Below are 12881 nucleotides of genomic sequence, written 5' to 3' on the forward strand. Positions count from 1 at the left end.
GATATTTTTTTCTCTCTCTCTCTCTTTCTATTTGAGTCTTCGCTTTTAAGGAATTGCATCGACGGATTCTTTCCATTGTTGTAACAAATGGGACACCTCCAAATGCACGCCCCAAAGATTTCATTCCGAAATGCGATCTTTATCTTCAAAAGAACGTGGAACGCTGAAATCAGCTGCATTACACAGAGAAAGCTCACATCAACCTAATGTACCAAGGGTTCTGCGTACTTTCATATCAATCTTTTAGAAAGTTTGCCATTGGTCAGCAAGTTTCTTTTTTTTATTAAATTATACTACACTATTTACAATTTCGTAATTCGCACTAAGAACAGATATCGCAATTTTGTAACTGCAAGAGATCCTCAAGCGCACATATGGGCTATAGGTGTTCGCAGCTCCTGTGAAATTCTCACAACGTTAACGACGGTTGTGTAAAAGTCCTACCTGCTAATATGTCGTATATGCAAGAGGTGTAAATATTGCATCTCTTTCCCCCCTTTGGATGTCTCAAAAATGCTGTTTACGGGATGGGTATGTAATTTTTTGTTGCAATGTAAGCTTGATACTATTGTGTTCTGCTGGCTTTCCAATATTAAAAAGTTTTTCTAAAACAATTTATACGGTCATTAAAACATATATGCGAGACGCAAACGCTGGCGTGTCGCATTGCGGGAGAGGGACGGCCAACACCGCTTCCTCTTCTCCACTCAGCGGCTCAACGCAAATTCCCGGTAAAAGCGTATACAGCGTGCTTCGCACTGAAAGTAACGCGTCACATGCAATCGCCATGGCACAGTGATGTGCTAAATAGTGCGACGCATTACTGTCACATTCATGTAAACGAGAGTAGTGCGCCGGTACACAAAACTCCGAAGTAGACATCTTTGTAGTCGAAATGATACCAGGCGCGAGCAGCTGCTTTATCGTTATTGGAGCTCTGGGCAAGTGCATGCGGTCGCGAAAAAATACAACGATCGCGCTGCAGAGCAACGCGCATAGCTTGTTCGCTATGTACTTTGACAAAGAACGCGCGACGCTGCCCATATTACAGGGAAGCTGTTAAGGGCTAGGTCCCCATGATCGCGTCCGCGTGCAGAATAAAACTCATCATGAGCCCTTAACACCTTCGTTGTATTACCCCATTGTGCTACTCGGAGCCGTCACCGAAGCCTCTTTCCCGAGTACGTAGCGAAGGGTTCCCTTTATCATGGTTTCCCAAGAGTTTCGGAGCCCATGATGGATGACCCATTGTGTTGCGCTTCACCGTCCTCCTCTCCAGTGCCGTCGGCGAGAGACGCAGCGCACCCCATTGTTCGGCGTCGCCGTCACCCTCGCTCAAATCTCTCCCCGAACAGGGTCGACAACGGCGTGTACCCGTTCCGTGGCGTCCGCGCTAGCACTCTTATCAGTTGCAATGAAACGTGCATAGCTTAGAACGACGGAAAGTTGAGCTAGTTGATAAGGTTTGATAATGCAAAAGCATGGTGTGCAGACATTGACACAAGAGGAGAAAAGTGGACATGTCTACTTCTCTCCTCTTGTGTCCATGTCCGGGCATCTGGCTTTGTGCATAGCTTGTTCGCTACACTTTGACATACTTTGACAGAGAACGCGCGACGTTGGGCATTTTTTCTGGAACCTTTTATTAGAAGGGCGCCCTCAAGGAACGGCAAAGAAGGGGTGAGCGCTGCTGGATAAGAGTCCCGGAGCAAACATTCAACCCGCACACGAATACCCAAGAAAGCGGAAATAGGACCAGCCGGTACGTCGCCGTAGCTCAATTGACATAGAGCATCGCACGCGTAATGCGCAACATGTGGGTTTGGCTTCAACCAACGACGCGTTGCCTTTACTTCAATTTTCAGTTTGGTTATTATTTACACATCTCAGTCAAAACTGCAGTTAATAGGCCCGATGCTTCTCTCGGCTTCGTGGTCCGTTGGCTTCATATGGTTTTGACTAAAAACTGTTTTCTTTTTTATTTTTAGATCGAGCACATCAGTATGGTATCTAGCCACCGTATATTCGCTTCCCTTTCAGATTATTTCTCGTTATCCAACACACCAAAATTGTTTTTTATTCCTGTGTAGATTATTGCAAAATATTCGACTTTCGCCAGCATCGAAGGAAATATTCGACTTTGCATGAGGACTTAACTGCAGAACTACCATCGAGATAGTAAATGAACCATTTGACCAGTGAACTGTGCCTCAGAAGCACGGCGTCCATGCTTCAGTGTTTTCAAACGGCACGGCTTCAAGCGATATCACACCACGCTCACAAATCATGCGCATGCGCGCTGAGTCCTGTCTGCATAATGGTCCTGTCTGTGCCATTATGACAGCACTCATCACCACTATTCCGCTCTAGCTTAATTGGGCTCCAGGCGACGTTGAGCGTAATACCTATGACAATACCATTATGAATTTTTTTTGCAGCAAACGGCAGAGTTCATATGATACGGTAAGTGCATGGCGCGTTTCATCCGAATTTATAGCGCATTGTTTCAATGTAACAGGCGCTTATGCGCTAGAAAGAGGGTAGTTGAAGACAATCAAATTTCTCTCACGTGGTTTATGTAAACGCTGGCGTACCGCAGTGAGGAAGGGGATAAAAGTGAAACGGTTGCCGCTGTGTCCTTTCCTTCACTCACCGGCGGAAATCAAATTGCCGGAAACAGATTCCGGCTTGTCCCTGACGAAAGTGGATGCGCCACATGGGAACGCTGCCCTCTGATGATTGCCGTGATTTGCGCTAAGAAATGCTGTTCACCACTGTTCCAATGATGTAGACGCGGAAATTTTACGGGGAACTAGAGAGGTGCGTCTCCCCCCCTGTTGTTTTGTGGGGCTTTGACATGTGACATGTGAATGCTAAGTTGCGACATAGGCGGTCACTTACCTATACTTATATTCCTAAAAATGCACACCAAACCGGCGTACGTGCAACCAGAGAAATTCATGTACCGGTCAGTGACACATGCAATATTGGATCTATTGGGCACCGTATCACGCAGTTGGATTGGCATTATATTTTGGCCGATGGAGATGCATACAACTCGTATAATAACTTTATAAAAACATTTAAAGATCTTTAATTTGAATTGTTTCCTCTTAAAGGATATCACAGACCCAACAAATCGCGGAAACCATGGATAACAACCTACCTCAAGCAACAGATAAAAAAATTAAAATCAGCTCTACCAGCAGTTCATTAAAACACATAATGCGGAATTATGGGCTGAATACAGGGCTGTTAGAAATAAGTTGAATAAAGAAAAGGAAAGGGGGAAAATGGACTACTACTACCCCATTTTGATCCACAACATCCAGAGCGACGTAATACCATGTGGAAAAAAACAAAATGAAGTACTCAATAAAGGAGCCACTCCCACTAAAATCGGTAATCTGGAAATAGACGGAAAATAGGTTAAACGGAATTGAGCTTGCCGAACAATTTAATGATTCCTTCGTGAAAATAAGAAATACCAGCCACAGCGCACAAACAACAACCGGCAAAGATACCAAACACGCTTTTTCTTAAACCAACTTCCACTTGTGAAGTAATTACACTTTTCAGTAGAATAAATATAGTCGCAGCTGTGACCCTGATGGCACAGAAATGCGACCAATAAAGTATCTATTAGACGTGATAGCAGACGTCCCAACACTTATCTACAACTTGGTGTTATCAAAAGGTATTTTTCCTATGCTCATGCAACCAGCAAGAGTTACCGCAGTGTACAATACTAGAGGTAAATACAATTTAAGCAAGTATCGCCCAATATCTATACTCCCCATTTTCTCGAAATGCCTTGAAAAAATAATAAACCTTAGAATTGATATCTTCTCGAGAAAGTACAATCTTATTACTGAATGTCACTATGGCTTCAGAAAGAAACGTTCAACTGAAAGTGCGCTATTAGCACAGAAAGAAATCATATTAAACAATATCGAAAAGAGGCTTTTGACACTTGCATTATATTTGACTTCAGTAAGGCCTTTGATCGCGTAAGTCATGAATTATTATAAATAAATTAAATGCTATGGATTTATAGGAATCTCACTCATACTTATTCAGTCGTATCTGAATGTGCAGTCTCAGTACGTTGAAATAAATGGCTTTAAATCACGCACACTACCAATTAAAACCGGGGTGCCACAAGGCAGCATTTTAGGGCCTGTATTATTTTGATATTACATCAATGACATAATCAGCATTGATGAAGATTGTAAATTTATAATTTATGCTGATGATTGCGCACTATTTTTTACTGGAGAAAAGTTAGGTACTCTCGAGGCGCTAGCAGCAAACACCTGTTATACTGTTATAAGCTTCGCGATTGGTGCACTGAAAACAATTTAACGTTAAATGTAACAAAAAGAAAATGTGTCCTTTTTCGAGCCCTTGACACATCCCTACAGTTACCTAACCATATTACCCTAGGCCCATACACAATTGCAGCAACCAAATCAATTAAGACGCTTGGAATATTTTTAATGAACATGTATCCTGGAATAAGCAAATAGATCAGATTAGCTTAAAGCTGAGACACGTGGTTGACGCTTCAAATCGTTCTCGATGTCCTTTTGCCTCTTACCATGAAGTGACTTATTTATCAAACTCTTTCCATGCGGACTTGAACTAATGTGCTTTAATATGGGAAAACACTACATTAACGAATTTGAATAAACTCAAAATACTTAAGAAAATAGCTATTGCACAGAAGTAGTGTAATGTTTATTGCACATTGATATATAATGTCTATTGGTGTTTTGTGGCTAAAGCGCCCTTAGGCGTTGATGCACCCACGCTGACGCCTGGTGGCACGTCTCCTCCATCACGACTACCAACGTCGATGACCATGAGCAACCGTCGTGCATATGGAAGCTGCACTACGCTGCACACGCTAGCACAACGCGAAAGACGAAGCACGTAACTGACACACTAATACAACGCGCAAGACAAAGCACGTAACTGAATCGTCACCGAGTCAAATCAGCGCGTACAGCGCGTCGTAATTGCAGCCTCCGCGATCAACTTCAGAAACATTTTCAGAGCTAATTGCGGAGGCCACGCTCCGCTGTGCTGAGTACGGTGAACGCCACCTAGGTTGGCGTTGGTAGTGCTTCTTGATGCCAGCGTCCCTTCGAATGCTGGCATCGAGGCGTCGTAGTGCTGAGACCACCGAAGCGTTCACTGTCGGTGCGCGTTAGTGTCATAATGCAGTACTTCTCTTTTCTGCTCGTAGGCGGCGGCACCGCCCCGAGCAAGAGCGCGGGTACACGGAGGAGTGTTAGATATATAAGGCGCGTCTGTGTAGCTCTCTGCAAATGCGTTTGTGGTGCAATGGGTTAAACGCTCGGCGATCTATCGTCGCGGACCGAGAGGTCGTGGGTTCGATTTCCAAATTTTGCATGTTTGTGGAACTTAATACCATTCCTTGAGCACGCATCTTTTTGTTAAGCATAAAATTGTTATGACGAATGATATATACAAATGCAGGCTGCTACAATCCCACATTAGTGCAAATCGCGGGAAGCTTGACACAATTTCTCACACTTGCAAATCTTGAGCATACCCGAAATATTTACTTCCGTCGGTATAACCCCCCCTGGAAAACTCCATTGTCACGCACTACTTACGGAACGCAAAGGCTTAGCCTCACATTACCAAGCACTCTTACGCATATGAGCAACAAGACACTGAAATGAAAACACTAGACCCCACCAATGTAATTAGTTTGCTTTTGTAACTGCGCATTCCTTAAATTGTACTGCTTTATAACATTATGTTTTCACTAAGCATAAATCTACGATGCCATATCTGTCTTCTCTTGCTTTATTATGTGCGAATACGATGCTATATGTACTAATACTATTTTTCGTACTAGTGTATAATAATTATTTGTTTTCGTTTGTGTGTTTGGTTTACTCTGTCACTTTAATTATCCTTTTTTTGCTCGTATAATTATTCGCTTTTTGCTTCTATATTTACCCTGTCATTGCTCCTACAGGGCGGACGGTGCTCAGTCAAGCTGCAGTATCCGCAGCTTTCTCGTCGTCTCTCCTTTTTCACCGATGTTTTTGTTCGGTGAAAATGAACACTGACTGACTGACACAATGGAAGAACTGCCACCCCGACATGCTCGGAACACTGACGTAGTGTAACTCGTCGTGAAGTCCGTCAAGCTGTTTTCAGTACCCGTCCATACAGCCAAGTGGGGAGTTTTTTGTTCACTTCTAACACTTCCTGTGTAACGCCCTTGTCAAATAAATTGCAACTCAATTTTGTCCCGGGAGTACTTATGGCACGTGCGACTCACGAAATTGACGAGGCGTATCAGCAAAGCGTTTGGGTGCAACGAATCATCGGAGGCCAACCGCATGCGCCAACAACCATAGAAGATAGGGGAGGCGAAGGCCTGTCAAATGCCCACTGCAAGAACGTCTGCATATTGTCCGGTGAATAAAGGTGCACACCCTCATGCCCTCTGGGTGAAGCATCACACCCAAACGATAGGATGATTATTCATCCACTCGCCCAACTTTCAACATTACTGAAAGGTGCAAAACATCTGCAATCTGCACTCTGCGTACAATGGCTTGTGGATACAATGGCCCAATAGCCTATCCTACCCCCATAGCTGGCATGCACTCCTGACGTGCCAAAAACGAGAGGTGAAATGTACAAGGGAATAGTCGCTACTGTAAGTCTACCAAATACTCTTCAAGAATAGCGTTTGTATATTTCGCAAGTGAATGTGGTGGCGGAAGAAGCTTTCGCACTGCAGTGAAGCGCGCACACTTTCTTACAAATGTTTCTTCTTCACTTGTCTTCTCCCCTCAACACTTTCCCTTATTCTAGGGAATGTATTCATTTACCACTTTTCAGGGCCCACCTTCTGCAGAACAAGGCTGAATGCGCAGGCTCCGAGGGTTCGCTCCTTGCCAGAGTCAGAAATTTTACATAGCACACTGGACACCCCGGTAAACCGAAGCATTTGCAAGACAGATTTCACCAAACGCATGGAGCGATTGGCAGTGCCGCAGTTTTGCCAACACAACCAACGCGGGTGGGTAAAAAAATATATATGCACACGTAAAAATTCACGCAAGAACTCTACTGTTATCTGTATTTCATATGAAGCCTCTTGTCGCTGCATACTTACCGTAAACGTTTCTTTTCCTGCTAGTAGGAACCGCTCCTTTATGCAGATTGTGTATATTTATTGAATATGGTCATTTTTGTGCGTGCTTATGTTCTTTGTTTGGATGCACACTTTTCTCACTTTCTTTTCGTCTTTCTGTACTATATTCTATGTTGTAACCACTCCTGCATGGGCCTGAGGAGGGCCTGCCGCATTGTAAAATAAAATAAAATAAATAATGAGGGCATGCTGAATTTCCAAACCAATCAGAATGCTAATCTTTCACTGCAACGCGTTCTTTTCAAAGGAATCGCATGGGTTTATTTTGTAGGTTCATGGACACTGCCTACTAAGCACCCTCTTTCCTTTTCAAGTGCGTAATTATCTGATTTTGGCTTTATAAACCGTCCCCACAGACATTCCAATCTTCACGGTACCCTTGTCGTGCCTGACCAGGGTGGGCTTTTTGATGGATGGATATTATGAGATTTCCTGTGAAAACGGGGTTGTGGTGGATGCCACCAAGCTTGTAATTTTTACCGTTTTCTACGCCTATTTTGGGCCTTTAGTAGCGACGACACGTGTTAACAAACCATGGAACTCAAATAAGTTCATTACCTAAAAATCTATTAATTATGTTGCGTGTTTTTGCCCCACAAATACTCCGGCAGTCTTTCACTATTTTCCACCGCAGATTTATGTATATTTTCTTTACTATTTCTAAATCATTTGACGTCGTACAGGTTTACTATAGGACATCTAGATTAATACTGCGACACGCGTTCAAAATATTGCCCATGGTGTGCTTTTATTATTAACATGTGCGTCGGGTCGCGTCCAGGAAACGTGGAAACGCGTCAAGTGACACGGACAGTGAGGCAACCCAGTTGTACTCGTAATCGGACAGCGTCGACTCGTCGGACGACGATTTCACGCTTGTCATGAGCCGAACTACAAAAATAATACTGCTACGGAGGTCATCATCGGCAAGTGTCTCCACCGTGAAGACAACACCACAGCGCTGGCCGTAGACTATGCTCTTCATGCCCGTGAACCCTGTGTCCAATCTGCGACTCCTAAACAGGCAAGTCCTTTCTGCTTTTCTTGATAAAATCGCACCAAATGAGATCAAAGACGTGAGAATAAACGCACGGAAGGATGTCCTCGCAGTAGACGTTCTACACCGTAGTGCGCTACAAAGCTTGCGGCACGTAACGGAGATCGACAAATTGAAAGTGCTATCCATGATTCCTATAGGTTGCAATAGCACTGTCGGCATCATTTATGATGTCGATATTTCTATACCAACGGACAACTTGCCTATATTAATAAAGCCAACTACAGAAGGCACTCTTATCACGCACATCGCAAGAATTGGCAACACACTGTTGCCTGAAGCTTGAGTTTGAGGGAGACAGCCTTCCCTCACACGTCAAAGTTGGCCCCGTCCGCCATCCAGTCCGGCCATACGTACCGAAGCCCCTGCAATGCTACAAATGCTGCAAGATGGGACACGTAAAAGCTGTCTGTAGGAACAATCTCGTGTGCCCACGGTGCGCTGAATCTCATTAGGAAGAAGCCTGCCGCGCAACTGTGTTAAATTGCCCTAACTGCCATGGTAGCCATGAGGCCTCATCCAAAAATTGCCCGCGGATGAGGAACGAGCGAGCGGTACTCAAACGTATGGTACAGGACCATTCTACGCACAGAGAGGCTGCCGCTACACTCAGACGACGGCGACATCGCCACCGAAGAGCATCACGAAGAGTTGCATCTACCGATAGAGATACACCATCTTCCGGCAAAGCGGCTACCATAACAACGCCGACTTCCACAAAGACGGACACTGGGACAACGAAGAAAGGGGCAACACTCGCTCCTCTTGAAGAGTTGCCTACACTTCCACGAGCACAACCTGCCTCGAAGTCACATCAAATCGCGCCGCCCTTCGATGACCTCACAAACCGCTGATGCGACGACAACTGAGTATCGCCAAGTCATAGCGATGTTGAAGTCACTGATGGACGCCCTGCGCATTCTACTGAGCAGCATGAAACTCCCGTCGGCGCAGAGCGCACTGCAGGTGCTGGATACCTTGAGTCCTGGTACTTGCGGCTCTAGGATAAAACCACGGCCCGAGAGATGGCGTCGTTTCAAGATGAGGTTAAGAATGCATCTGTCTTTCAGTGGAACGCAAGAGGGCTTAAGTCACGCATGGCCGACTTTAGAAAGTTTGTCTTTACGCACCAATTCCCCATTATCGTGATATGCGAGCCAAACTTGTCAGCTCCCATCAGACTGTCCGGGTATGAGTGCTTAATGTCCTATCCACGGAGAGTGCAGCAAGATTGTTGTGTTTATACGCCGTGACTTGACTTATGTGCATCACCCAGTGCCTCCTGACGAAGTGAATCAATATGTTTGCTTGAAAGTGAAGAAGAAAAAGCTCACGTTTACAATTCTTGGAGCCTACTTATCTCCGACAAGTCGCTTGGATTGTGAGCGCTTACAGGGAGTTTTGACATCGACTCCACAGCCGTGGGTTATCACTGGCGACTTTAATGCCCACCATTATCTATGGGGAATCTCCAAAGTAAACTCTAGAGGCAGAACATTGGTGTCCTTTGCCTCTGAACGCGAACTTTGCCTGTCAAATGATGGAAGCCCCACTTATCTGCGTGGATCATTGTATAGTAGCTGCTTGGACCTTACATTCGTTTCACGTTCGTTTTCGATAAGAGTGCACTAGTTTTCGGATTTAGAAACGTGAGGTAGCGACCACATCCCAACTTATTTGAAGCTTGAAGGTCTGACTAGCTCCAAGTCCCCCAGAGCCGTCCAGTGCACCGATTGGTCTAAATACAAAATAATCATGGAAGACTGCTGTCGTGACGGTACCTCCTACAACCTTGAGGGCGCGATAAAGGATGCCATACAAACAACCACGCATTCGCTTTTGAAGAGTTCGGCCCGCACCAACTTCGACATCGAACTCGAGAAACTTCGAGCAATTCGCCGTCGTGCGGAACGAAGATATAGACGCACGAAGTCCACTCATGACTTGAGATTGGCTAGACGAACACAAAAGAAAATACAGCGTCACATGAACAAGCTGGCTTTCCGACAATGGGTATCCTTTTGCGAGGCCCTGGATCCGCAAAAACCTTTATCGCTTATATGGAGGACTGTTCGTGGCCTTCGCACAACCTTTGGTCAGCGCCGCCCGTTTAAATCTCTGGCACTACATCTACAATGTAGAGAGATTGACGTCGCTGAATCTTTCTGCAGAAAGATTGCTGGCTGAGGCAAATTCCGATGGAACGGGAACGGTGACGCTCGACCACCCATTGTTCTCACGCGATCCCCCATGGAGTGCCCGTTTTCTATGGAAGAACTAGAAGCTGCGCTGGCTTTGCGCAGACGTTCTTCAGCGCCAGGACCTGACGGCATTACGTACCGTGCTCTGTGTAACCTAGGAGACCAAGTTCGGAAGGCATTCTTGCTCCTATACAACGACTCCTGGCAGACGGGTACGGTTCCGCAGGAATGGAAGTCAAGTCACCTCATTCCACTTCTCAAAGCTGGCAAGTCGCCTTTGGACATTTCCTCATACCGTCCGATCGCACTTGCCAGTTGTGTCAGAAAAACAATGGAAAGAATGATTTTAACACGTCTGGAATGGTACTTGGAGTACTATGAAATCTACCCAGACGCTACGACCGGATTCAGACGTGGCCGTTCGTCAACAGACAACGTTTTTGACTTGGTAACATTTGCGCAACACCAGAAGGCCTGTAAACGACTATCTGCTGCTCTGTTTCTAGACGTTAAAGGGGCTTACGATAATGTCACACATGAAGTCATCCTCGGCGTGTTAGGAGCAGTAGGACTTGGTGGTAAGATATATATGTGGGTGTGCAGCTACTTGCAGGGAGATCATTCTACGTGTACACAGAAATTGGCCCGACATCCGAGCATTACGGTAGCCGAGGAGTGCCTCAAGGCGGAGTGCTTAGCCCGACGCTTTTCAATCTAACCCCCATTGGAATAGTTGACAACCTGCCAAGCACCGTACGACTTTCCATCTATGCGGACGGCATCTGCATTTGGGCATCAGGTGTAACACGACTTCAGCTTCGCGCTCGGCTTCAGAAGGCAGCCACAATGACATCTTGCTACCTTCGTCAACAAGGACTTGAAATTTCATGTGGAAAGTGCGCAATGGTGGCATTCACCAGGAAGCCAATGTCTGCTTACGGAATATCAATTAACAGACAACTTCTACCATACAGCAGAAGTCACAGATTCCTGGGAGTCGTAATTGACAGAGACCTGTCTTGGACTCCGCACGTGAATTACGTGAAAAAGCGGCTGACTGCTATCTGTCACCTGTTCAGGTTCCTTGCAGGAAAAAGTTGGGGAGTATCCATACACGGTATGTTACAGCTGTACATGGTGTTGTTCGTTGGATTCCTGCGGTACAGCCTGCCTGCAATATCCAACACCTGCGAGACTAACCTCCGTACTATTCAGAGCATTCAAGCCCAAGCCCTTAAGATATGTCTTGGCTTACCACGCAGTGCGTCAACGGCTGAAACCATTGCCATTGACCTGGATTACCCAATCACGACGCACATTACCGTTGAGACAATGCGTACGCATCTCAGACACTATGCTAGGACCCCTAACCCACCACCTGGCGAGCCTCACTGCTGAAAGGACCTGCTCGACATTTAGCGCTACTGTCAGTGCACACCATGCATCGTTTACTTCAGGGTACGCACCTGCGGCCAAGCCAGTGCTTCCTCCGTGGTGTTTGAGCCGTCCACAAGTACATATAACGATTCCAGGACTGCAGAAGAAGTCAGATGTACCGGCCTCTGCTCTAAAACAACTGAGCTTACTCCTCTTGCATGAAAAGTACAGCAACCACATGCACATCTATACCGATGGATCGACTACGTCGTCCAGTTCTGGTGGTGCGGTGGTTATACCACGCGAGGAATAACACTGCGGTTCAAGACATCGCATGTCACTACCTTAACGGCGGCAGAACGGCTCTGCGTCGTGCACTAGAATTCATTGATTCTGAAAGAACTAGAAATGGGCTGTGTTTTTCAGACTCAAAACCGCCATTACAGTGCATGCAGTCAGTTCTCTGACGTGGCTGTCATGAACCGTTGACATACGAAACCGTGAAACTTCACCATCACGTCCAACAAAAAGGCCATGAGGTTGTATTTCAATGGGTACCTGGTCATTGTGGAATCAGTGGCAATGATTCCGCAGATAACGCTGCTCGCACATCACACCAAGAAGAGCTCAGCGTTCCAATTCCACTTTCGAGGACAGACGCCGCAAGGCAGCTTCAACACTTGGCACGCAGTCTCTCACTGACCGAGTGGAACGCGCCAAACTTACGACTTACACGACTGCCTCAATTGAACCCCTCACTGCAACTCCGACCTCCATTCGGACTTCCTCGACGTCCACCTTCGCTTCTCTGTCGCCTTTGATTAGGAGTTGCCTTCACAAAGGCATACTCTACATTAATTGGAGTGACCGACAGTGCAGCATGCGAGGTCTGCGGCACCGACGAATATATTGACCACCTGATGTGCCACTGTCCCCGATATGCCCAAGAAAGACAAGAACTTGCTAACGCGCTAAAAACTGGACAATCGGACGCTTTCCGTGCAGGTGCTGCTGGAACACCGCCCCCTCGCTCGTC

The sequence above is a fragment of the Dermacentor silvarum genome, chromosome 8 (assembly GCF_013339745.2).
Source record: "Dermacentor silvarum isolate Dsil-2018 chromosome 8, BIME_Dsil_1.4, whole genome shotgun sequence".
NCBI classification, from domain to species: domain Eukaryota; kingdom Metazoa; phylum Arthropoda; class Arachnida; order Ixodida; family Ixodidae; genus Dermacentor; species Dermacentor silvarum.